The 27,968-nt window shown below is 35.6% G+C and overlaps 1 long non-coding RNA gene across 1 annotated transcript in view; it reads right to left on the minus strand.

Annotated features, from left to right (window-relative positions):
* Positions 1-282: 282 nt before the first annotated feature.
* Positions 283-27,968, minus strand: part of LOC148126859 (uncharacterized) — a 39,908-nt gene continuing 12,222 nt past the window's right edge. Inside the window, exon 3 of the long non-coding RNA XR_015741647.1 lies at positions 283-350. This is a non-coding gene — a long non-coding RNA (uncharacterized LOC148126859). The remainder of the gene's footprint in view (positions 351-27,968) is intronic.

A 27,968-nucleotide genomic window follows, 5' to 3' on the forward strand; every position in this document is an offset into this window, starting at 1 on the left:
TAAAATAAGCTATTTATAACTATAGAACATAGGCTCAAATTTTAATCTTTATTATAAAAACCTAGACAATAAACACAAAATATGTAATAACTGATAATTAGTGCAAGTATAATAGTGAAATGAATGAATGCACTGAGAAGTTCCTGAGTAATACCTCAGTATTACTGATAACCTGTTATAATAATGCAAATGTATTTGCTTTACAATACTGTCTTACTTTTATATTGCCAATTGAGACTTTGATAATCAGTATTATTTCCATCATTCTAAGCTAAATTTTTACTTACTTTATTTCCAGGGTTGCATCTCAGAATATATGCATTGCTCTTGCAGAAGTTGCCTCAAATTTGCTGGATAAAGTAAAAGGTACAAAAACAATTTAGCATGCATGCTTTTTGTCCACAGCTGTATTCAGATACTGGCATTCAGGCTTTTTTTTTGTATTTGCCATTGCTTTTGTAATGCAAGTGTTGCTGAATATTATTAAGATTATATTGTATAATAAAAACAATTTTATATGCAGAAATCTAGTGGACTAAGATTTATAAAGGCAAGCCTTCCATTTTATTGTAAAGCTAAATGTTTCCACTTTCAGTCATGCCCGACTCTAAGGGGCAGTGCTCATCTCAATTTCGTAGCTGAGGAAACCAGCACTGTCCATTTCCATGGTCATGTGGCCAGCATGACTATATGCTGAGGTGCATGGAATGGTGCTACCTTCCTATTAAAATGGTGCCTATTTATCTATTCACATTTGCTTGTTTTCAAATTGCTGAGACAAGGGTGGGACCCCTGTCATGCAGCATTTGGGTCTCGAACATAGTTTTCCAGCTGATGAGCTCAGCATCTTTAACTGCTGAGTCATCGTGTCCCTTTGTTATTTTATAATTCAATTATTTGATTATAACTAGCTCAGATCCTTATTTGATTTGCAATAGTTCTGTTCTCTTCAATGTTTTAGAGATTTTTTAATCCATTATAATCACTTGATGCAAAAGTAATTTTACTATGATCTTCCATTTTATTTTCCTGTGTAACTTTCTGAGGTAGTTTTAGTCTAATCAATAATTAACAGTTCAATTCCATATTATTTTTATTATGTCAAAAAGTAAATGAAAATACAAGTGATTTAAGCCGAATTGATGAACTACCAGTATTTCATTTTCAATCCCACTCAACTTTTGAATTTTTTTTGATCCAGTAATCTGAATTTTTCTGGAATTTGTGAGTGCTGCTAAAGTTAGAACATGAGAAGATTATATTTCTTTCTGAAATGCCAATTACACTTTGAAACAAACACATTATTTGTCTTGGTAAATATATAGATGTGATTCCACCCTGCCTTATCAAACTCAATTAAAAAAAATTAAATTGAAAAGTCTATTTCTTGTTCACTCGAAATGTCAAATATCTATTTTACATATAATATACTATAAGCAAGAATAAAACCTGCAGATGCAGTATATTAGCATACATCAGAATGAACCGATTTATATGAATTGTATGGTCTCTATAAATGCACTGTTTTCCCAATTTCATATTTGTAAAAAATTCTTTTTCCAAATTTGAACATGTCTTAGGTAATCTCCCTTTTCCCAGATATGCAATACAGTACTCATGAAAAATATATCACCTAGAAATACAAGATACTTATTTGTCCCTGCCGAATATTGTGGATGCTTCTAATGCTATGCAGAATCAATGTGAGTTTTCTTTCTAGGCCAAGGGAATGGGGGGGAGTTATATCCCTGAATAACATCAGAAACATGTCAGAAATAGCCAATGAACAATTTTCTAGCGCCATCTATTGAGGAAAATAATAACTTCACACTTGGAATTGCTATTTTATATCAATATATCGCTATAACCAGAAAATAACATATATAACTGCAAAATGCCATTTTTTGGCATATAGGATTTGCCGTGGTACTTATTGTGTGGCTAGGTTAGACCATGCAAAAATGAACAAGTAGGCCACTAAAAACCACAAAAAACTCTAGAAGAGGTTCTTAGGTATCACAAATTTAAGAAATGAAGCTGGAAAGACAAGAACACATCAGGCAATCAAAGCTTTGAATTCATGTGGGAGGGAAGAAAAAAGTAAATAAAGCTAAAGCAGAAAACTAGGCAAACAGTCTGGGTACATCTTCACTAGTGGGTTCATGGAATCCAGGTAGAGTTATATCTGAGAATATTATGTCAAATCTGCCAATTTCTGAGTAAGAGAGTTAGGAATTTTGACAGTTGATTTTAATTAAGCCTGGTAGGAAGCCTGACATAAATATAGTTTTATTTCCTGCCTTGTTTTGCTATCTGCTAACCATTACTCTTAGGTAATTTCTAGGTCTACTTGAGAAAGCTAAAAGAAGGAAAATAGAAATACGCAGTGAATTGTTATGCATGATTTGAAATCAAGTACTTGAGCAGTCCATGAAGATGGAAACACTATATTTAGCTGGTCCTATAACTGAACAGTCTATTAATAAAAAATACATAATTTGGGGAAATTGGCATTAAAAATAGAAGTGGTCAATTCATAATGAACACCACTTGGTACCTTCAGTCACCAAGGTTTTCAGAGAACAAATTGCAACATCTTGTAAATATCCAAATTCCACAGTCTAATTGTCATGATAGAATTCAACCTCTGAATTCATACCAGGTCCAGAAAAAAAAAGTACAAAATTGTCATGTAACATCTTCAATGCCCATGGCAAGGATCCATCTGGGAAAGTAAAATAATTTGACGGAATGCAGCACGTATTTTTACATATATTGAGATTCACAGAAAACTAGGTCTTTATAACCCAAGTGATACCAAATTTATTTGTTTATAGTTTACATTTCTAAACATTTCAAATACTTTTTCCTCAACTTGGAACATTTTTATCTGCCTTCTAGTAGAAATTAATCTGGAGCACATCATCATATCTCTATGACAACTTTTTTACTCAGACTGCTCCTAGTCCATTGATTAAGGTTACTAGATCCTGACAGACATTCAATGGGCAGCAAAGAATTGGAGAATAAGATATTTGTTATTTATTAAATAAATTTATATGCCATCCATCTCACTCTGAAAGGTGACTCTTTTTATATAGTTCTTTGGTGTCTAGGGTTTATTTTGAATTTTGCAGTCCAGATTTCTCAATTTTTCTGTTGACTGATTGATTATTGTATGAGTGAGTTTTGCACCTTGGCTAGTAGTACCTAAAGAGACAAGTCACAAAATTTGCACAAAGCTTAAGAATAAAATGTCAACATTTTCTTCATATTAAGAAAACATTTGTTCTTGCAGAGGAATATTGTATTAATATTTAATAAATTAATATTCTTATTCCTCCAAATAAATAGAAAATATTTGATTTTTGTGAAAGGAAAATATTCAAATGCAATGGCTTGAAAATTGTACCTTTACAGGCAGTCTTCAAAGTTATATCCAATTTGAAAAAGAAAACTTATGAGCTGAATTCAAAGTTTTGATACTTGGGCTCCCTCCAAAATGTGACTGAACTTCAGGTGCTTATATCATGTCTGCATTAATAGCCATTTGTAGCATCCTGAAGTCATGTGACCGTATTTTACAAGAAACAGTTCTTCTGAGCTCATTTAGAACTGAACATAACACTTTCAATTTGTGAACTTCATTTATAATTTTATTTATTTTCTGCCTTTATTATTTTTATATATAACTCAATGCAGAAAACATGCACACATATTCCTTCCTCCTATTTTGCCCACAACAATTCAGTGAGGTGAATTGGGTTGGGACAGGTGAGTTGGACTGAAAGAAAGTGTGACCCACCCAAAGTCATCCAGCTGGTTTTTTATGCCTAAGGTGGGACAAGAACTCACAGTCTCTTGGCTTCTAGCCTGGTATCTTAATGAACAGACCGAAAGTGACCCTCAATAAAAACTGGCATTTGGAGTTTACTTCACAATGTTGGTAGAATCACAGAGTTGAGGACAATCACAGAAATCATCTAATCCAAATTCTTTGAGCAGGATGCAAATAATCATCCAAGTCTTTCTTTGAAGACTTCTAGAGAGGAAAAGTAGCTATTGCTTTTGCTGGCTGAGGGCTCATATAATCAGGTGAGTTCCTTTTGAAATCTAACAGAAATCTTTCTGTAGTTTTCACAGACTGGCTCTGGTTCTGCTGTCAGGAGGAAATGAAGAATAAGTCTGCTCCATCTTCTGTGTGACGATTTTTCAGATAGTTGAAGGCCGTTATCTTCTGTATCCCTTTAATTGGTTTTTCTGTTGGCTAAGCACGCTTCATAGGATTATTCAGTTATTCTGCATAGCTTTGTTTTCAGAATTTATCTGAGCGGTACTGAAGCATTCTTCTGAATAAGAAGGAATGGAAACACTTCACAAACTAGGATCTCAAAGCAGAGCTACAAATATTTCCTTCCTTCCTTCCTTCATCTGTCCTTCCATATTTCCAATTCATTTTCTCCTTCCTTCCTTTCCTTCCAGTTCAAACCTTTATTATCAATGCACAACATGCGTAAAATGAGATTGAACAAGCCTCCCTTGGTGCAGCCCACCCAAGAACACGGAATACATCTCAGGTAATAAATTAGCACACATTACACATACGCACGCATATTACACTGGTATATACACTGGCACTGTCAGTCTGTCACATTAAGACTGATTGTGGTGTTATGTTGCATTTACTAGTCTGACGGCCCATGGATAAAAACTATTTTTCATCCTATGTCATCCTATATCAAGTCTTCAACTCAGCTCAGAATAGGGCTAGTAGCAACAATTAACATACTCTTTCATTCACAAAGTGCATATATGAACTTAAGAGACTGCTTATAGATTGCTTTAGATATCTGATCTGCTTCTATAGGGTTAATTTTCCATTTGCCTTTTTTTCTTTCATATTTAAGCAAAATGACTGAAATGTAAGCAAATGTATTGCATAATATGTCAATATATGCAGTGGTGGGATTCATTTTTTTTTTTACTACCGGTTCTGTGGGTGTGGCTTGGTAGGCGTAGCAGGGGAAGGATACTGTAAAATCTCCAGTCAGAGGTGGTATTTGCCTGTTCTCTGAACTACACAAAATTTCTGCTACCGGTTCTCCAGAACTGGTCAGAACCTGCTGATTACCACTTCTGAATATATGTAAATAAAATAGTGATTCATTGATGTTTCTGTAAATTATTTCTTTCTTTATTTTTTTTCCAAATAAAGTACAAAAGACCCTCTTACAAACATATTCAAGTCTGTCCAATAAGACTTTTCCTTCTACTGTAGCATTTCTCTTTTAGTGGGCCACACAGCTGGTTCTAACAGATTGCACTCCTCTATAGGTAATAGACCCCTGCAGCCCTGCAGCTTATTAGGTAGTATTCCCAGGAACAATTCTGCCCATAGAATATACAATAGAGCATATCCTGCTCTGCGGGGTATTAAGCCAGTGGCACCCTCTTGGATCCTCATTTCCCTGGAGGCGAGATTGGCTTTGATCAGTGATGGGATTCAAAAAATTTTTACTACCAGTTCTGTGGGTGTGGCAGAGGAAAAATACTGTAAAATCTCTATTCCTGCCCCTCCTGGGGGAAGATTACTGTAATCCCATTCCCTCCCCATTCCATTAACCTGCTTTCCAGGGCAACAAAAGAAGACCCAGCTGATCAGCTGGTACTCAGGAGGTAGAAAATAGACAGAGGGGCAGTCAGAGGTAGTATTTGCCAGTTTTTGAACTACTCAAAATTTCTGCTAACCGGTTCTCCAGAATACTACCTCTGGCTCTGATCCTACTAAAAAAAAACTTTTTAACAACCCTATAATCTCTTAACTTGGGGTAGAGTCAGGATGACTGATGAAGCTGACCATTGACTGGCTGGATGTTCTTCCTGAGGCCATATGGAGTTCACAGCAGATATTTTTCCCTTGTGCCCTAGGAGAGAAAATCTACTGCTACCTAGGATTGAACTTCTAACCTTCCAAGCAAAAGATGAGTGTTTTCAACACTACTCACTGACCCTGACCCTACTGAACTTCCAGAAAGCCCTTTAATTTGGTTTTGTCCCATGGAAATAGGAAGCCTTCAAAATGGTTGTATAGTAAGATTCTGAAAATATTCTTCCACGGGGTTTTTTATTTGTTTTGTATTTATAGTTTTTAATACTTTTGTTTTGGTTGCTTTGGTTCTTTCTGGTTTCTTTTGACTTGTGTCTGCCTCCTAGAGTCACATGCATGAGATTGGTGGCTATACCTACATTCAATACCTACATACCTACACACTCGGGTTTTTTTTTTAGAGCAAAGACCCAGCAGCCTATAGAATCTCATGCAAAGAGAATGAATTAACATACGAGCTGACCTTTGCTTTTGCCTCAGTGTAACTCTTTAGGAAACTAAACCTAATTTTAATATTAATTATGTGTTTAATATAAATTATACCTGCTCCATCATTTGAATTGGAGCAGCCATATACAAGGAAGAAAATTTAAAGACAGAGTCAATCTTAAAAATGGTTGGCTTTATAAATATTTCTTTCTTCATGTGGTTTTACACTGTAGTTTACTTTGCAAGCAATAAGAAAGTCCTTTATTTTCTTTCTTTTTATATGTGTCTCATTATTTATTTTTTTAAAGAATAGTTCTGAGCAAATTTCAGAGTTGTTGGACATATATCTAGTCTATATTTTTAACAATTACCCTATGCTCTATACATGGTATAATTTTTAATATATAATAAATTGGGAACTGTAAATAGTATAGATAATGATTAATGCAGTTTATTACCAGTTTTAGTGTACATACTACTTCCAGTATGAACTGTTTTCCTATTAAATATTAACACTTATATGCATAGGTGCTATTCAGCAGGTTCTCACCAGTTCTGGAGAACCAGTAGCAGAAATTTTGAGTAGTTCGGAGAACCGGCAAGTACCACCTCTGACTGGAGATTTTACAGTACCCTTCCCCTGCCACACCCACCAAGCCATGCCCATAGAACCACTAGTAAAAAAACAAAATTGAATCCCACCACTGCTTATATGATAGGAGAAAGGCTGCATTTGAAATGTTATGTGAATTATTGATATTATTCCTTGCTATATTATGTCCTGCAGTAGTTTCTAACAGTTTTTCCATTTTAATTTGCTTGAAGTTACCAAACGTAATATGCAAGGAACTCTGCAGGTGTTGATTTTTGAATGCAATGAAAGGACTTAAAAAAAAAAATGACCATGTATAGGGCATAATGCTTCCGCAGTATTCCAAATTTATTCTCCAATGCTCAATTTAGGAAACCTTATTAAAACTACATTTTGGATTTTGTAGTGACTTAAAATTTATGATATACACTATCATTTAAATTATTTAACCATTCATTGTTAAATCATATTTTGGGGGACTGCAAATGGCACATTCTTCCAACAGTTGATGGAACGCACAAGACATCCATATTGCTGGATCAGAATAATCCTTTCCCTTCTACTGAAACCAGTTTCCTTCATTTATAGCCTAGCAAATATGTTATGCTGGATGTACATCAGATCAGGTGATAAGCTGTTTCATTAATTCTTGTAGTAACTGATAGATCAATTCCTCATTGATCCCCAAAAGCAGATTCTACACTTGCAGGAAAATGGAATGAAGGAAAAAAAGTTCAAAAATGCCCCTATTTCATTTATTTCTTTTATTGTTAGATTTATATTCTCTTTCCCACGGCAAGGTCAAACTCAAGGTCTGCAGGCCAGATCCGGCCTGAGGGATGCTTAGATCTGGTTTGCTGGCCCATCTTGGAAAAAGCAAAGGGCCGACCTGTGGTGTCTCTGTCATTGAAAACAGAGGTCAAAGAGGCTGCACGTGGCTTGCTCGGGTTCTGATTTTACCTGCAATGGCCTCCTGCAGCCCTTTGCCAGAGAAAATGGAGCTCCATTTTTAACAGATAACAGATAGTCAGAATTAGAAGGGACCTTGTAGGTCATCTAGTCCAACCCCCTGCCCAAGCAGGAGATCCTACATCATTTCTGACAGATTGTAGTCCAATCTCTTCTTGAAAGTCTCAAGTGATGGCACTCCCACAACTTCCGAGGGCAAGCTGTTCCATTGATTGATTGTTATCACGGTCAGAAAGTTTCTCTTATTTCCAGGTTAAATCTCTCCTTGTTCAGTTTCCATCCATTATTCCTGTTCTGGCCTACAGGTGCTTTAGAAAACAGCTTGACCCTTTCCTCTCTGTGGCAGCCCCTCAAATATTAGAAGACTTCTATCATGTCTCCCCTGGTCCTTCTCTTTACTAGACTAGCCAAGCCCAGTTCCTGTAACCATTCTTCATATGTTTTAGTCTCCAGTCCCCTAATCATCCTGATTGCTCTTATCTATACTTTTTCTAGAGTCTCAACACCTTTTTTGTAATGTGGTGAACAAAACTGGATGCAGTACTCTAGGTGTGGTCTTACTAAGGCTTTATAGAGTGGTATTAGTACTTCCCTTGATCTTGATTGTATCCCTCTGTTAATACAATTTAGGATTGCATTAGCTTTTTTGGCTGCTGCTGCACACTGCTGGCTCATATTTAGTTGGTTGTCCACTAAGACTCCAAGATCCCTCTCACAGTTACTGCTATTGAGCCTGGTTTCACCCAGTCTACATGTATACTTTTGGTTTTTCTTGCCTAAGTGTAGGACTTTACTTTTCTCTACATTGAATTTCATTTTGTTAGATATGGCCCAGTGTTCTAGTCTGTCAAGATCCACCTGGATCTTGAGCCTATCTTCTTGGGTGTTAGCTATTCCTGCCAGCTTAGTATCATCTGCAAATTTGGTAAGTTCCCCTTCTACTCCCTCATTAATGAAGATATTGAAGAGTACTGGGCCTAAGACAGAACCTTGTGGCACCTTGTGCTTACTTCCCTCCATGTAGACTTAGACCCATTAATGACTACTCGTTGAGTACGGTTTGTCAGCCAGTTGCTATTCCATCTAGTGGTGGTACTATCTATTCCACGTTTTTCTAGCTTCCTAAGAAGTAGGTTGTGGTCTGCTTTGTCAAAGGCCTTGCTGAAATCTAAATATATTATGTCCACAGTATTTTGCTGGTCTACTAATTTAGTCACTATGTTGAAGAATGAAATAAGATTGGTTTGGCATGATCTGTTCTTAACAAACCTGTGCTGACTGCTAGTTTTTACTTTACTTGTTTCTGGATGTTGGCAGATCTGGTTTTTTTAATTATCTTTTCATTTTTATTGGCAAGAGGATTGTAGGAGGCCGTGCATGGCTTCCCCGAGCTCCATTTTTGTTGGCAGAGGCACCACAGGCCAGTCTTTTGCTGTTTCCAGGGTGGGCCCATTTTTCTCTTAGGGTGGAAAGAAAAAAAATCCTGTGAACTCAGTATAGGCATCAGGAAGGCCAATCAACTAGTGAACACTCAGATTTATCCAATCACCCCGGCTCTACCCCGAATAGGAACTATAGGGTTGTAAAAAGGAAGGGTTTATTTTTATTTTTTTATTGTAATAGTTACACATTTGCTGCCAAAAAAATGCAACTATGTCACACATGATCTTTTCCTCAAATTTTTAAAGTAACAATAATACATTTATTATTTGAAATAATATACCTGTCAACTCATAAAGCATTTCTATGCCTGTTTCCGAGTTGCCATAAGCAGGAGAGGGGGGAAAAAACCTGAAGAATCAGTACAGCAATTAAAAACAGAAGTACATTCCATGGTTATCTTACAAAGATTGTAGCCTAGGCACCAGATCTTCTGCCTGCGAAAATCCTTCATTGGAGAGTGTGATTGATGACACCCAGCTGTGAACTGTGCTTCATTGGAGAATCTGATTTATGATACACCCAGAAGGGTGGGGGGAAATAGGGTCACGGGTGACTGTAAATTACATGTGGCAGAGTTGGCTTCATATAGGTCAATGCCAACATGTTGCTCCTAATAAATCTTTTGGATTCTTTTGAAGCTTGGCTTGAAGCTCATGATTTAATTAGGGCAATCTCCAGAACCCTGACAATACCATTGCTATCCTCCTTGTCTAAGGAATTGGGTTTGTTATTATTAAAAGGTTTTTTTGAACAATCATGACTAATCAGTATTGAAAAGATTACTTAGCTGGGTTATGAAACATCTGCAAGTGAGTGAGAAAGTTCAGAGAGCCCCAAGGATGTACAATTCATCCCTGAGATACATATACTCCCTTCTTTTGGATCATGACCATGATGATAGATTGAAACATATAAAGTCCTATTATGAACACAGAAGAAGACAGCTAATCCCACTTGGTCTGAGTACAAGGTAAAGAAAAAGCAATTAAATGTAACTGTTATTTATAGCTACCAATTCAAGTTAAATATAACATTCTTTTCCTTCTTTCCTTTTGATCCTCAGGCTTCAATCAAAACCTTTAAGTTTAAATGGGATTGCATTTTGAAATGAAAGCAGTTTAAATGGAAATAACAAATCTCCACCTCCTGTCAAATTAGGAATTTAATAGTGTGTGCTGCTGAAGTGCCGAGCAATCTTTTCAAGTTTCTGGCTTGAAGTGATAAGAGTAAACAATCAGTAAGCTTGCTCTGAAGGTAAGAGATAAACTAAGGCATTGCCTTTCATGTCACTTCAAAAACTAAGAGCTTAACATAAGTTTTTATTTTTTTGCAAAAAGTCACTAGGTGAAAATGGTCTGCTTTTTGCTTTGCATGCTGATTGAATTTTATTAATGTACTGATAAAGAGACATACATTTTTTTCTCAGTAGCTGTGATAGTTTCAGCATTGCAGTCTGTTTGAGCTGTTGTAATTTTTCCTTAAAACACCCTTCACTACATTGCTGAAAATAGAAGATCTGAACTTTCCCACCTAAAATAGACTTACTAAATAAATACAGTTATAGTGTTATATTGGAAATAAATATGTCCTGTCCTAAGTGTGTGTTACTACACCGAAGAAACATTCTCACTGATGGTGTCAGGACAACAACAATCTTAAGAAAATTTAAAAAAATGAGGGGGTCCAAATGATAGTCGATGTCCAAAGTTAGCAGATTACAGGGACTCACTTGTGTGTTGCACCCCAACAAAGCATGTACATACACTAGAAAAATACTAAAATACAGCAATAGCTTTGCAACTGGTTAAGGAAACAAGATAACTACAAAGGGAAACATCCCATGGTGTTAACACAATCCTAGAAAGGAACAGAAGCAGCTTTGATATATACCACTTATTCTAAGAAATTGGAAAAAGGTAAGGATTTGTGTAGTATGTACCTTGGAATTGGCTTGCTCTCAAGGCATAAATTCTGAAACAAGTTAGTCACTACCATGTATGCATTGGCACACTAATAATAAAGTCATTCTTAAGAATATTGCATGAGAGATATAGCAAAGAACATAATACTCCATTCATGTAAATAAGCACAAGCATGATTATGCAATTGATTCAACCTGAATTCTTATCTCAGCCCGACACAGTAGGAAGTGGGCAACATGTAGAATGGCAAAGCAGTCTCTAGATTAGATATCCTACTTTGCCTAGAAGAACCTACAGCTGTCTGTAGAAAATTGAGGATAGGCTGCATTACTAGCAGAGCCATAATGTGCCAAAACTGGCTGTTATTATGTTATTATGCTTATGTATTCAACTAAGGCTGATAATCTTAATTTTCTCTGCATTATTAAACATTATTTCAGATTAAATTGACTGGAACCATGGTAGGTATCAGAAATCTGGCCTGCCTAGTGATGAAATATTGTGACTTAGATTGTGAGAGGAGCAAACAATTAAAAAGTGGGAAGGTAATAAACTTAGGGATACAGAAAAAGTGAGAAGGACATTGAGAAATCTAACAATAAGTTTTCATCTGGAAAAAGGTCTGCTTGTTTCAGATATGTGATTTAAAGATCAGACTATCCATATGTAACCATGGCAAAGAAATTAATATAATTCTGTTTTATTATCAGTGATGGAATGGCTGATTTGCTCAATGAAAGACTGAGAAATTTAATGAATGATACAAGGATGATGAATATGGAATGGATAAGTTTATTGTCTTAAGAATGGTACTTACTAAAAAGAGTCATAGAAGGAAAGAGGTGTCATAGAAGTTACATTAATGGGAAGTATGAAAAGGAATATTTGGTGGAATAATAAAATAAAGATGTGGATGAAATAACATGTATATAAGAAAATAATGCTTCAAAAAACAAGATGAGATAAAAAATATTGTCTTGTATATATAGGGAAAGCCAAAACAAACAAACAAACAAACTTATTTGGGAGACAGAAAAAGAAGAGTTAAGAATAAAAGAGGAATGAAAAATGCAGACGGATTTTGAGAGTAACTAAAAGAAAATGGAAATGAGTAAAAAGGGCTGAATTAATAGCTTCCAGCAAAGTGGATAATATTCAAAAATAAAAGTAGGCAAAGATGGTGGATTAAACTGAAACTAGGAAACATCAGAAGGAATATTGTAAAGATCTGAATGAAAATGATATTAGTATGATAAAGAGTAGAACTGAAACAAATGCTATACATCTAATGTCCAGGAAAAAAGTGATGAAAAGGAAATTTGTAAATGAAAAAGAAAGCAAACGTAATACCAATTGTAATAGGCATCTTGAGTGCAATCCCAAACATCTGGAGAAGTATATGAACACCATTGGCAGTGACAAAATCACCATTGGTCAATTGTAAAAGCTTTACTTGGAACAGTTTACATCTTGCAATGATACTTCTAATATCATCAAACATCAACATTTCCCTACCCCAGATCTTGGAAGGATTTGATAGGTGGATAAAATGCCAAGTCCAGTTATAAACATCTGGCTAACCATGTGAGCAGCCATAATAATAACAAGAATAATAATTTATCAAATTTGTTTGCTGTCTAAGTCTGAACGACTCTGGACAGTTGTATATATTGCAATCCTACTGTTTTTCTTAAATTCAACTGACTTATTATAAATTAATTCACCAATAAATAAATAATCAGACCAATTGCCTTGCTGCTAATTTATATAAAATATATTATTCTACAATATCACTTTTCTTTCTATTCCTCCATTTGACTGTACTTGATAAGCAAAGGAGAGGTGAACCCATCATCCAATGAAATGTTTGAGCAAGACATGAAAAACTTGAGATGAGCTTTTGAAAGGAGAGGTCTTGACTACTCTAATTCAGGTTGCAAACACAGAGGCAGGGGCAGGGGGAGAGTTGCTAAACAATTATTCACTATAGCCAGGCAGATAACAGTAGGCATGATCATAATTTGAGGTTCTTGCCTGAATAATTTCATTTGAAGTTCAAGTAGCAAACAAATGGTTCAAATATATTCCAGGAATCAGAGCTGAGTCTGGTAGTAAGCCAGTCCAATAGTCAAGGAGTTAAGCGCAAGGAAACAGAGCAAGAGAAGGAATAATAGTCACATGCTGGAATTCCAAATGGTTGATTTCAATGAAGTCTGAAAGGAAAGTGGCTGCATAAATCTATCAGCTGCTAAAATTATTGCCTTTGCCTAGCCAGGAATCTCATTGATAGTGTTGCTATGTTCAGTGCTTTATGCATTGAGAACTGGAGCTTGGGGGTCAACTGATCAGGAGATACTTGTGATTTATCATGACTGGATGATTCCTGAGACTGACAATGCAGAGGCTCACCTGGAGTAATGTTGAAGTTGAAGTCAGATTCTGAATCTGAATCGTAGCTCATGACAATGACCATGCCAGGTTTAGTGAAGGAGGAAAAATTGTGATATGTCACATGACAATGCGAGTTTGACATGCCAGGGTTAGACTATTCCAATCTGTTGGAATAGTCTAACCCAGTGGGAGATCCGGCATGGCAATAAGTATGGAACAGGAAAGCATAGTTCTTGACATTTGTTTTAATTTTATCCAACAATAGTCTTTAAGAGAACGATGCATCACTTTAAAAGTTTCAAAATGTTCAGTTAGCTAGTTGCCATGGCAGAACTGCAAGATATTCTCTCTGAAGGAATAAACCAATCAAAGAAGGTGATGCATGGTTGGTGATCACTTGCTTGATTGAATCATCAACGTTAGCACTCAGAAGTATAACAGACTATCCAGTTGTCTAGTCTTGGCTCTTTTGCATAAAAAATGGAGTTCCCATTATGAAATAATCTTTGTCATTAAGCCATTTATAAATCATATATGAGATAGGTCTACAGGAATTTTTCTGTTGTTGCACTGGAAAGATAGTATATTTATCAGCACTCCTGTCATATTTCACTTTGATAGTGAGATGGGTGCCACATAAATTAAATAAATAAATATTTGGCAGGCAGAGCCCTGAAAATGAAAATTTAATCTGTGCCTAATGATCAAAGAATGCTGTTATCTCAAAACTAAGTCATTTACCCAAAGAAAAGAAATGAACTATTGTAGAAATATTGCTTCTACATATTTTACAATATTGTAGAAATATTGTACACTATTGTTTACACTCTTTTTATCTTTATCTTTTTATTGTTGTAAACTTCCTAGACCATCCTCATGGCGAGATAGGTGGCAAATAAATTTAACAAATAAACAACAAGCCATATGTTTATAATGCTACACTTTCTTATAGGAAAATCAACATAATTCAAATACTGAAGGTGAAAATTTGGAAACAGTCCTAACTTCGTTCAACATTCATTCAGCATGAATAATGTGTGCCCATATCTAAGTAGCATGTCTAAAACTTTCTTCAAGAGCTGAACTTCCTTAGAGGACTGATATTTTTATAATTTGGCAACTTTACTATAAATCCTGCCCCCACCTTGTTAAACATAATTATTCCAGTGGCAAACACAAGGAAACTGCTAAATTTCTTTTCAGATTTCCCAGCTATTTGGATATAAGTGGTCTTTTGAGATATTTCCTCAAGATAATTTTAGAAGAGAATTTAGGTTGCTACATCAAGGATTCAGCATCTTGTTTTGAAGTCTAAAAAAAAAATCAGACCCGATAACTTTCAGAGAAATAGTGAGCTAATGTAGGAGGTCCAATGCTCTTCACTTGAATTACTTTCAATATTCAGTCCTAATATCTACTCTTATATTTTTATCTGTATACTAAACAAATCTTTATTTTTCTTCCTTGACATCCATTCTTATTTAGAAAATATTAGAGAATTAGCTTTACATTTTTTGTTTTTAATATTATAACTTACGTTAAAATAAAACATGAATTTTAAAATAAGATGCAAAAATGTCAAATGCTGTGATAGTTTATTAAACCAGGTTAAATAATCAGAGATTATTTATATGGCACTAATTATTGTTGCAAGATGAATATTGTAAAAGTACACTGTATTCAATACGTGATACTTTTGTTGGAAAGAAAATGGAAACTATTCTAATCTCTTTTACTCTATGCTTTTTTCCTTCATTTTAGAAATGCAGGCACCACATTATTGTATTTTACAAAAAAGGGATTATGCTGGAGAAGAATAGATAGCTTTGGTTGGTATGCAGTAATTATGAATAACAAATTAACATAATATATTAGGCTGTAAAATATATTTTACTGCTGCTTGAAATTTGGAGCCACAACGAATCAGCGATGAATTTGTAAGGATCTGAATATGATTTATTTTATTTTATTTATTTATTTGATCAATCACTTACAAGATAATAGGTATAAGTATAAACATAGTTATGAGTACGTGAAATGGATACATATAAGAAAAATAAAAGAAACAATAGGACAGGGACGGTAGGCACGTTGGTGCGCTTATGCATGCCCCCTATAGACCTCTTAGGAAAGGGGTGAAGTCAATAGTGGACAGTCTAAGGTTAAAGTTTTTGGGGTTTGGGGAAGAAACCACAGAGTCAGGTAGAGTATTCCAGACATTGACCACTCTGTTGCTGAAGTCAGACTTCCTGCAATTAAGTTTGGTGGGGTTTACCTTGAGTTTGTATCTATTGTATGCTCTTGTATTGTTATGGTTGAAGCTGAAGTATTCATTGACAGGTAGGACATTGCAATGTATGATTTTATATACTATACTTAGATCGGATCGAAGGTGGCGTAGTTCTAGGTTTTCTAGGTCTAGAATTTCAAGTCTGGAACCCACCCAAAGTCATTGGCATTACACACATTTAATAAATATAATAAATATTAAACAATATATATTTACAAAGAAAAATGAAATAATACATATTCTATAATATCTTAATTTTAGCAAGTACATCTAATTGGCTGATGCTTTTATATTTCATGCCTCATTTTAAACTTTTGCTTTGTAATTTGATTTTTCAGAAGCTACATATTTTAAAGTACTGAATTTGTAAAAAAAAAATTTTGATGCCTAGTCCCAAGTTTCTGAACTCTGTACAACAGTAGACCAATAAAAAGGCAGTCCAGTTGCTTCACTTAGCACCACTGAAATTAAGTTTACTGTAAAAGTACATAATAGCTTCTACATCTGAGCATATTTAAAAAGGGAAAACCGTCCCCATTTTCTTCAGTGTTAGATGAAAGGTTGGCGGGTTGTTTAATGCTGCCGAGAAGTCACAATAGGAAATGAAAGAAAATGTTGGGGATAGGGAGGATGTTATGCAGTACAGGTGAATATTCAAAATAATCAAATACTGCAGGGGTCTTCAAACTTGACAGCTTCAAGACTTGTGGAGTTTAACTCCCAGAATTCCTCCTCCAGTCCTGTTAGCTCAGGAATTCTGGGAGTTGAAGTCCACAAGTATTAAACTTGCCAAGTTTGAAGACCCTTGAAATACTGCTTCTTTCAAACCATGAAAGAGCTGTGGTGGCACAGTTCTGACTGCTGGCAGTTTGATTCTGACTGGCTCAAGATTGATTCTGTCTTCCATCCATCTGAGGTCAGTAAAATGAAGACCTAGATTGTTGGGGCAATATGCTGACTCTGTAAACTACTTAGAGAGGCCTGTAAGGCACTGTGAAGTAGTATACAAATCTAAGTGCTATTGTTAAGTGCTAAACCTCCTTCCTCTAGAGAGGCATTCAATGAATCCAAACATTCCCCTCCTCCTATCCACCTGAAAGAGCCTGGTGGGATATGAATCTAACAGACATCACTGTATAAGCATGAACCTGGGCATGTCCCAGTTACATTCAAGTGGTCATATGCTATCAATGCTCTAGGTATATTTTCATCTGTTTCATTTCCCAAAGCTAAAGAATAAACCAAGGAGCCTTTGCAGTTGGAAAACGTTCTTGGAGGAGCAACTTTGTCTTAAGATCTCTAAATCACCTTATGCCAGAGACAATCTAGGTCCCAAGTGAAGCAACCTGCATGATAATCAGGGATTTTCCCAAATGTATCCAATTAATCTGTCAAATATCTAATTAAACATATTAGAAATAACTATTGAATGAATAAATCATGTTTCAGCCTCTTTCCTTAGAAGGAATAGATGCTTCTAGAGTTACCTAGTATTACTTCAAATCTTAAATATAACCATATTTCAAACACTGTATCTTAGTTTCCTAAATGAAAGATGGTATATATTCTGATTTCAATAAATGCAACATTGGCAGAATTTGGTGACCATTAATTAAATGCTATAATCTTGATAAACTTATTTTTCATTCAAATACTATATAATACAAGTCTCAATGCCAATAAAGAAGTTGTGAAATCTAAATAGCAGTAAAAATAAACATCTATCAATTTCTATCCATCAAGTGAGAGCCAATTTTAGTTAAGGTGAAACACTACAAACTGGGACACCACGAGTTCTAATCCCACTTTAGGCACAAAGCCATCTGGGCCATTTTGGATTAATCACTTTCCCTCAATCCTCAAGCTTGCAATGGCAAACCACTTCTGAAAAACTTGCCAAGAAAACTAAAGCAACTTGTCCAGAGAGTATCCAAGTATCAAACATATTGACAGAAGAAAAAAAATCTGACTTGGGTACTTTGATATTGTTTACTAAAATCCATAACCATAATTTTCAGAAAGTTTTTTTAAAGTGTTTTCATAATATTTACTCAATGCAATCTCTTAATCCTGATATCTGTACAGGACATATGGAGAAATAATGGTGCAAAGTGAAATATACTTTGTGATAGTCTATTCATATATTCATCTTCTTCTTCTTCTTCTTTTTCTTCAGCGTTTGTCTCGCGCTCGGGCGAGGTCCGCTAATGTAGTCTATTCATATATTCATATATTAGTTGTCATAATTCAATACTTTAATTTGCATAATGCTTATCATTCAATTTAGCCATCATAAGTATACCTTTACTATATAATCAATGATTTGTTATAATTTATAATTTACTTACTACTAAACTGATTGGGTGTTCTTGTATAATGCTACTATTTTATCATTTCAGCTATATTATTAGTAAGATAGGTATCCTTTTTAGGAATAAAAAGAAGTGGTATACAAATATGTACACTCTTTTTTGAACCTTAAACTTAACGACAACAGGGAAAAATGGAGTTATGGCATGGAATCTTTGTTTCTGTGTTTAGATGTCAGGAATTGAAGAATATTATAGTCAACATATTGCAGAAAGGAATATCACACTGCTGAATTCCAACTCATCAATGGTGCTGCTTGTGCAATCCTATTTGATAGCTTAGTACTATTTCCCATTATGTAACACAAAGATGGGAATTACCTTCTCCCCTCTACTGCTGTTAAAACATTTGGCAATAATTTTCACCGGCAAACACTTACTGACAATTACTGAAAGAGAGTTTTCATGGGGAATAATCTTTTCAGTGTTCGATACTTGTCCCATTCTCTTCTAGCTTGTAATTCTCTTTAGATTTCACATCAAATACATTTTCTTGAGAGACACCTATATTTCTTGAGTTTCTAATTAAACCGGAGAAATAAGAAGTTTGAAGAACTCATGGAGGTTCAAGGCCAGCATCAAGAATTAGCATTGCGGGTCTGCCATCAAGATTCCCAACAACCCAAAGGGGCCAAGACAATCACACTCATTGCTGGTGACATAGTTTATTCTATTACCAGTTCACCCACTGATTGTCAAGCAGCAGAATTAGCTGCTGTAGCTCCTGCTGCTTCCTCAGCATCTTCTTCTTTGGGAATGGCATTGTGAAAATTAGATTTGCCTCCATTGCTTGCAATGTTTTCATCCATCAGCTCTGCGAATGAAATCTTGAGGAGCAGTAATAATGATAACAGACAAGCAAACAGGAGCCCCTGAAAGGTCGTGCTTGTTTTGTTTTCCACTGTCTGAGCATGTGTGAATGGACAGTGATTCATACCTTTCTTCAGTTAAGGTGGGCAATCTGAGGGTGCCTTTTTTTTTATACCCTTCAGAACTTTATTACACTTGTACCAATAGTTGTACGCAGATTCCTTGGAAGCAATCCCAAAACATCTAGAGCACCACTTGAACACCATTGACATTGACAAAATTAATATCAGTCACTTGCAAAATGCAGTTTTTCTTGGAATAGCTTATATACTGCAATAATACCTTTAATACTAGCAAACAAGAGGGTCATGGCCCCCTCAGAGCCCAGTTCAGAGGAGGAGGAATTGGAACTGGGATTGTCCAACAGGGAAGGCACGCCAGGGGCTGAAGACGATGCTGTCCCATGTGGGGAGGTGATCAACCAGATAGAGCTGTCTGCGACTTCTGCCTGTTGCTGTTTACCTTGCCTCGCTTGGAAGTTTGCTCTTTGTCTTTTGTTTGAACCTAGCCCTACTCTTGTGGACTGCAGTCAAGAGTTTCTTCACTGTGCCTTTGGAATTGCTTCTTGCATGGGATCTGTTTTGTGTCCTGAGGACTGCCCTTGCCCTCTGCCTAGACTTGCCTTATGGATTGGACTTGGAACCCCGGACCTTGCCCTGTGAGGGTGCTTCTACTCCATGGGATTTATTTGTATTTCTGGGGCTATGTTTGGGAGATTGAGGGAGATCATGCCAATACATTAGACATCCTAGGTTCTTCAGAAAAAAATAAATGCATAAGAAGTATTACAGGCAGATGTGACTTCCCATTGTTGTGAACAGATAATAATATGAGCCTTGCAATTCTGCAGAAAAGCAGAAACAGTCTTCACAAAACCAGGAGCACCAGCTATTTTTATTTCCCTTCTTTTAAATAATCAGAGTGCAGACTGGGGAAGGGAGGCAATGGGATGGAGTGACTGAAGGATCAATCATCTAATCACAGAGAACTGGATATCAGGAGCTGTTCAATTACAATTACAGTGCAATTTAGTGAAAGGATAAATCACTAGAAAAGGATGCTAATTTCTTTTTTCTTCCCCAGCTTCTCTTGTGTTCTACCAAATTAAAATAAGACAACTGAAGAGCTTAGCAATTGCAATTGAGCAGATTTTGAGGTGGATGTTTCTGTAATACCTGCATTTTTCATAAACAGGGATGATAAACAATGCATTGCATACCTGCATCTTTGCATATTAGACAAATTCATGCTGTAGCAATCACCCTGCATTTCCTTGATTGACTCCAGCTTTTGCTTAAAATGGAATGGCTTTCCTTTGCTCATCCTCTATAGATCCATTTATTGGAAGGAAACTTCTATGCATAAACCATATAATCAGCTTTGAAAACGCTATTCTTTGAAACTCCATTCTGAATGTGAATTGTATTCTTCTGGCTTTCAAACCTGTGATTACCCTAGTGTTACAGCTTCCTTTTTTAGATAAATTGTTATTGGTTTGCATTTAAACTAAATTTTAAAAGCTTCATTGTAGTTTAAAGACAGCTTCTTCTTGGCTAATAAGTGGTTATTATTGTTAAATTTCTTGCCCTTTTTACATTTCACTTAGAATAAGCAGATAAAGCTTCCTTTAGCAGTAGATGCAGTGCTAAGTAGTCACATTTACTTCCACTAAAAAAGTAAAGAACCAACATGCAGCAACTTGTTGTACTTGTATATATTGACACCTTAGCTCAAAAAAGTTTTACAGTAACATTAATGGACACTTATTTATTTTGGAGTGTAGATGATCTTTTAGCAAATATAACAATTTTGTTTTATTTTGTTCTGACAATCAATAAACCCTCCCTCTGATTTGTAGCTATAAAATCCAGTCATTGCTCCACTGCCAACTAGTGGTCAATGCAATATCAAGAGAGGCATTGATGGTTCAAACTTAATGGCAGGTCTTAAACAAATCTGCTGATATTTAATAAACCCTGCGCCATTGTTGTTGATAATTAATAGGAAAGGCCCCAGAAAGCAGAAAGATATTTTAAGATGGCTAAGATTCAAGATTATGGTGCAACATATCTACAAGGAATCAGAAGGAATTATCCAATATAAACTCAAGAACATTCAAAATTTTACTAAAGGAAGATGTAATGCTTTTCTTGCCCAATCATTCTCTAGCAAAAGGCAATACTTAAATATCAGTATATAAAAACCTAAACTCAAACTAAATTACACATTTCCAAGCGTAATATTTTCTGATATAGGCTTGGAAACCATGTGATGGGTTACTCAGAAAACTTGAAAAAGCTTCAAGCATTCATTAAAAGACCTAATGCCAAAGGGAAAATTATGTACCAAACCATGGTGTCAATTAAAAAAAAGACTCTTAAATTGTAACCCAAATTATGGAAAACCCTGCACATCCCTTGAAAGCTTTTCTTCATTCCTATTGAGGAAGGTCTCTCAAAAGCCTTCTTCCAAAGCTTTGCAAGACTGTGCAATTCACTTCAAATACAACAATTTTATCATGTGATTTTAATTGTGAATGTTGTTGACACATCAGAAAAAAACAGATATAGTTTTGGTCATTTTAATAAGCTGTTCCAATATTGGGTTACCTATTTGAAATGAATATGCCAGCAGTCTTCCATACTTTACCAGGGGAAGGATAGTGGAGGAGTGAGGAGTGAGGAGGGCAGCAAAGGGAGAAGGTATCCTCCCTGGTGCCTTGATGAAACATATGTGGTATGCTTGGTACCCACAATGTCATCATGATAACAAACAATATTATCAGCAGCAAGTAGCAGAGGACTGTCTGCACGAATGATAGCCATGACTGCAGTAAATGTCCTGAAAAAAAATCAGGCTGGCATGCTTATAATACTCTTGGCTATAACTGATTTCCAACCTGGTAGGTTTGCTATTGTGATTATAGCAGCCTTGGCACAATTGTACTTTCCTCTTGAGAAAGGAACACATTATATGCATTTTCATAGGCCTGTTCAGAACCTGCAAGAAATTGCGATATTGTAACCTTGAGAGCTAACCTACTGCTGAATATGCTTTCAGCTTCCTATGACCCTTAAATCAAAGATATAGGCATAAGTAGAAATAAGAGAAAAGATGTTTCCTTGCAGTCTCCCACTCTGAAAAAAAAATTCTTCCCATAATTTGTTGAAAATAGATGGCAAAGGTTTGCACCATTTTGAGATTGAAAGAAATATACAGTGCTATATAGTCTTTAAAATTATAAACTATTCTAAATATTATGGTATGCTGTGCCACTTTGGTGAGATGAATGACTGTATACATTTGATGAGTAAACGAATAAAATATAGACACAATTGATTAAAATAAAAACAAATCCAGGCCTAATTGCATGTATGAGATGATTCTCTATTCTGCACCCTTATTACTAATCAGAGAGGTCACTTCTTAGCTATGAAATGTTTGCATAATAAGTATAGGTGTGGATATAACATTTACTCTTATATGTGTATGTGTGTGTATATACATATACATACTATTAGTAGTAGTTTACTTCTATTAATTAGAAACATAATAATCTATAAGTATATATCTTTGGTATCTTTTCTATACATTTTTAAAAAATATCCCATTCCACTAAAATGGATTCTGAGCAACATGCCAAAGTTTAATGACATTATTCATGCTCTGGCCTGCTCGGACAGTAAAGAGATTGGGGAGGAACTTGAGCCAGTCCTGGAGTCTGGGGAAGGCTCTGATTGGTGCTCTGCATTGGAGGCAGAAATGGGGTCAGGGTTGTCTGACATTTATCAGATGCCTTTGGAGTCAGAGATAAATAGAGAAGAACAACTGGAGTCTCTTCCTGATGCATGTATGCGCAGAGTTGTCAGAAGAAGGGAACAACTAAGGAACTCCGTCGACTCAGAAGAAAAGGCACAAGTGGATGCTGAATGGCCCCTCCCATAGGGAACAAATAGGAGCAAAAGGGGAGGGGTGTTTGCGGGAGACAATTATTCTGTTTATTATTGCAAAGATTTGCTTATCTGAGTTCGTGCCTCACAGAGACTCCTTGCGAAGTATTTCCTTTTACAGCGTTGTGACTGGAAGCTCTCGGCCTGGCAACTATCCAAGGACTGATAAGGTCTGTTCTTGCACTTAAACTTGGGAAGGATTATTGCTGGGAATTTTCTGGGTGTGAATGCCAGGAATTCACATTAACCAAATAAAAAGGGTTTTTTTGGGGGGGGACTGTGATTCTGTTCAGCCTGGGTCAGAACAATTCACAGGAAAACATTTGCATTAATTTCAACTTGCAACTGGTGCCTTAAATAATTGTTGGAGAAAAATAGGAATAGCAGTTGCCTGAGAAAGCTAGTGATTTTGTATATCATTATGTAATAGCTGTCACCTTAGTAATAAGAATTTCTAGTGTCTTGATTTGATAATCCCTCTTGTAAAATAGTAAAAAGACCATCCACTTACAGAAATTGGAAGCCAATACATCCATGATTGTTTGGGCTGGCAGGACTCCGTATATTTGTTTTATGAGAAGAAAAGTTAATTTATTTTGAGTCAAAAGTTTGGCAGTGTTATAGAAATACTTGCAACAGTGAGAAAAAGACTAATGTAAAAAACAGTGCTGCCTGGTAGCTTCTCAGCACTACAAAAGTCAGCTGGTTGCAAAAAAACAAAAAAAACAAAAAGCAATTTAAAATATAACCTAGTTGTATTAGCAGTTAAATTAACTAGATACTTTTCCAAAGAGCTTTAAGAGAATTTAAGTGTATGAAAACTATTCTTTTTTTTAAAAAAGAGAGAATTTAAGTATGATATAAAAAAGGTTAAGGTAGGGAAGAGTACAGGTAGTCCTTGACTCACCATCACAATTAAGCCCAAAATTTTATGTTGCTAAGTGAGAAATTTGTTAAGTGAGGTTTTTATGATTTTTTTGGCCACGGTTGTTAAGTTGTTAAGTGAATCACTGTATTTGTTAAGTTAGTAACACAATTGACTTTGCTTGTCAGGTCACAAAAGGGGACACTTCAGCCATCATGAATATGAGTCAGTTGTCAAGCATCCAAAATAAATCACATGACCACGGGGATGCTGCCCAGTCAAAAATGGTCTTAAGTCACCTTTTTCAGTGCTGTTGTAACTTTGAACGGTCACTAAATGAACTGTTTTAAGTCGAGGACTCCCTGTATATGAAACCTGTATTCTTATGACTAGAAATTAATAACTAAAGTAAAATAGCTGTGCAACAGATAATGGCAGAAACTATTACTTAACATTTTCCATAGTAAGGACTTTTTTTCTCAAAAGAAAATTGCCTCAACGCAATGATATAAAAAACAATGTTATAGCTAATACTTCTAGAGCAGTGGTGGGATTCAAATATTATTGCAACTGGTTTGGTGGGTGTGGTTTGGTGGGCGTGCTTTGCATACGTGCACACATGTTGCATGCACACGCTCACCCAAAGTGCACTTTGTGCAGGCACAGAGGCGCTTGCGCAGGTGCGGAGGCATTCTAACTCACTTCCTGCAAGCCTGCATGATCTCCCGATTGCCTCAGCAGCTGCCGCGCGATACTATTCTGTGCCGCGCAAAACAGCTGCACTTCAAATTCAGCAGATAAAGGTGAGTATGGAAGCCTGGACAGGCAGGTGGGCCCAACAGCAGAGCCATTAGAGCAGCCAAGAGAATCGGTTCAGTCTCCGCTGCTCATTGCTCCTACTGACTCTCTGGGCAGAATCAATCAAATACCACCACTGTTCTAGAGGTAACAGGAATACCTTTCTTGATTTTTATAATTAAAAACACAGATTCCAAAATATTAGAGCTATCTATATTGTAAGCTGTTTCCTCCTCTTTAGAACTAGCACTGGCAAGTAATTCTTCTTTCACCCACATTTTGGTTTGTAATGCCTCAGATAGCATGCTGTGAGTTACACAGGGGCCTGTTTCCTACTTCCTACTTAAACAGCAGCTGCCTGGGAAACCATAGAGCTCAGCACATAATGGGGATAAACAGGTGCATTGTAAGAGTGTAAGACTTCCTCTGTGAAGTTTTATTCCCATCTTAGTCTTTCCAACTCTTGTTCTTTATTTATGGATCAAAAAGTGGACGTACATGGAAATTGAACTGAAAAGCATGCAAGGTAAGTTGGTTTTTCTTTTTGGGAACATTCAGAGCAGATGAACATGAACCTTAGGCTGGAAGAAAACATAACTCAGAATTCACAGTGCAAGAAAGAGCACGATGCACCAATCTCTGGATAACTCACTTGGCATCCATGAAGTTTTCTGGCCCACCTCACTGAACCTTTTTTTCCTTTTATTCTATTTTTTTCTTTTAAAGAACACTGCCAAACTGCAAAGCAGATGCTGGTCCTTACAATTACCTTTATTTCCAAGAATATTTCTTGGTTGAAAATAAAAAAGAGTAGTGGGCTGTATTCCAGGACTTTACTTGGATGTGTGCCATTGGCCTAGAACTTGGGCAAAGATAAGTTGGTATGATCAAGACTATTCTGAGGCAGAAGAATGAAGCAAGCAGCAGACTAGCTTGCTTGCTTTATATTATAAAGCTCACCTGAATGCATACAGAAACACAAAAACAGCTGCCAAGAACAATTGATAAACTCAGTATGTTAAATAAAATATGTTAAATAAGTCAGTCTTCCTTGGAATCAAAATTAATCATGGTTTTGCCATGGTTAACCACAATGATGCAAAAATAAAGCTTGCATTCTAACAAGATAGTGCAGGTCTTCCCTTACATCACTATGCCACATATAGTTTTATATAGGCAAATGTGATGTCACAAAGTGCAGTTGGTCTCTACCCTCCTATGTATGAAATTTTTCAGTTCTATTAATTTCAATGGGAATGACATTTAATAATTTAGCATACATCCATTACTCCAACTAACCTTTATTTTTTATTTGGTGAAGACACAATCCAAATTACTGATCCCAGATCTCCTTCTGAATTGTGGAAAATATTATTTGCACCTAAGAATCATGAATTAAGAGCTATAAATTAAACCCTGTGAAAGGATTTATTGGAAAGTGAATTGCTTTACTATTCCAGTTGCAGCTTGCTCCCTTTGCTTGGTCATTTGGGCACCAAAATAGTTTTTTTTTTTAAAGAACTGGCTGGACCAGGACTAGTAAATATAATAAAATAATATTTTATAAAATAAAACCAATAATTACAAAATTGGATAAAGGAAAATTAAAGCTTAACTTCTCAAATGAATCATAAAAACTTTGGAAGAATCAAAGTACTTCTTTGTAAATGAATCATATTTAAATTGTTGATATACAAACTTCTTTGTATTAAAGCGAAATTTTGTTTGTCAATAGTCTAATTTTATTCTGAATTTTAATTTCTTGTACTTCAAATAGCAGCTTTAATACCTGGCTTCTTTGATTGCAAAAATAAAAAAAGGGTTCTGCTTCAGCTTTGTTTTTAAGCCTGTAGTGAATGGTTAGATAAAACATGCATTCTACCACAGAAAAGTTGTTGGGTTACTCCTAAATCCAGATCTTTAATATTGTTATTAATAGTCATAAAGAAAAATAAACTTGTAAGTTATCGTTTAATTTGATGTACAATCCAAATGTCCTAATCTCATAATGACTCTGAAGAGTTTGCTTGTTAAAATGGTATTTTATACTGTACATATAAATGCAAAATATTTGTACTGTAAACTCTCTGACATAAGAATCTATGAAATGTCCTAGCTGAGACAAATAAAAAAAGAATTCAAAGCATCATGTTTTAATTTTTTAAAAAAATAATAATTCAGAGTGAGATCATATCCTTAGTTAAGTCCATGATGGTATTTGACTTAAAATGCATATATAAATTGGATTCACATAAACCCTTATGATCTTTAATGGAATAATTTTTTATAGGAATCAGGGAGCTGCAATCCAGGAAAACTATTATCATATATAGACTGATTGTGTATGTACATTTCATATTTTATTTATTTTATTTTATTTATTTATTTCTCTTTAACACAATTCTAATACTGAGGGTATATTAAAAACATATTTTGCCATGCTGAACTGCTGGTGCTACGGTGAAAAGGAAAGAACTATTTGGAATCCATAAATGAATGGCGATTAAAGTGTATGAATTACGCTTTTATTTTCAAACATACAAACAAGTAATCATTATACCTTGTATCTTGTTTTTATCACAGGAATCCATTTGTTTATCTATCTCCATAATTTGCCTTTTTAGAATTCTAGGCTGGAGGATAAAATGCAAAATGGCAGAAAACTCTGAAATCGCAATGCAGTGCGGATCTCTGCACAAGAGCAGTTACATTATCTTGTGTGGCACGTGCATCGTTGCCAAGGCAACCAGTATCCTTCACCCAGCTCTATTATTATGGCTATTAGAAGCTTTAAGGCTTTCACTGTCCACACCATCACCCTGAGCTGGTTTTTACTAATAACCCTTAAGTTCAGATGCCAGGAACATTCTAAAAATGTTGGTGAGAAATCTTATTTTTGAAATATTTTACAGAAATAAAAGGAATCTTGTATGCCAATGGCAGTCTTGGAAACTAACATCAGCTAGAAAGAAGCAATGTATGTAACCATTAATCCCAATAAATGTAATGACAATTTACCACAGATTTTCAGGTTCTGCAAAGCATGCAAATAGGACAGGGCAGCCATATTTGCTTCATAATTATCTTAAGAGCGAAACCTCATTGCACATCTATTGCAGTGAAAAATTAATTAGCCACCAGTCTAATCATCAAATGATAAATGTATTCATAAAACTATAGGTTTTAAATGATA

This window comes from Pseudonaja textilis, chromosome 2, assembly GCF_049901715.1.
Source record: "Pseudonaja textilis isolate UNSWEBS1 chromosome 2, rPseTex1.2, whole genome shotgun sequence".
NCBI classification, from domain to species: domain Eukaryota; kingdom Metazoa; phylum Chordata; class Lepidosauria; order Squamata; family Elapidae; genus Pseudonaja; species Pseudonaja textilis.